Source organism: Rhea americana, unplaced genomic scaffold (assembly GCF_003343005.1).
Source record: "Rhea americana isolate MKP2758 unplaced genomic scaffold, rheAme1 scaffold_85, whole genome shotgun sequence".
NCBI classification, from domain to species: Eukaryota; Metazoa; Chordata; class Aves; order Rheiformes; family Rheidae; genus Rhea; species Rhea americana.
In genome coordinates, this window is record NW_028187034.1 from 1,056,123 (window position 1) to 1,056,546 (window position 424).

General features: G+C 70.8%; 1 protein-coding gene across 11 annotated transcripts in view; it reads right to left on the reverse strand.

Moving 5' to 3' along the window:
• TNRC6B (trinucleotide repeat containing adaptor 6B) overlaps positions 1-202 on the reverse strand; it is a 133,452-nt gene extending 133,250 nt beyond the window's left edge. For all 11 annotated transcript variants that reach the window (XM_085323563.1, XM_085323562.1, XM_085323570.1 and 8 more), the window contains exon 1: positions 70-202. The gene's annotated coding sequence lies outside the window, so the exon portion shown is untranslated. The remainder of the gene's footprint in view (positions 1-69) is intronic.
• Between the last annotated feature and the right edge of the window lie 222 nt (positions 203-424).

The window sequence follows — 424 nt, forward strand, 5'->3', positions numbered from 1 at the left end:
CCGGGGCCGGCCCGCCCGCTCCTCCGGTGCCTGGAGGTGGGGGGAGGAGGGGGCCTGTCCCGCACTCACCGCTGAGGCGCCGCCGCGGTGCGCTGAACCCCCTTCTTCTCAGTGCCGGAGGCGGCTCCGCCCGCCTGCCCGCCCGTCCGCCGGGGAAACGCGAACCCAAAAAACAAACGCGCACAAGATGCGAAAACTTTCCTCGCCGCCGTCTCCCTCCCCCGAGGAGCACGAACCCAAACACACCGAGACACTCCCCCGCACCGCCCCCCGCGCCGCCTATTGGAAGGCGCCGCCCCGACCCCCGCGCTCATTGGGCCCATCGCCTGCTCGTCCTCTCCCTCCTCTCCCCTTTCCGCCCTTGCACGCTGCCCATTGGGAAGAGCCCCTGAGATCTCTCCGCCCATTAGCCACGACCCTTGTC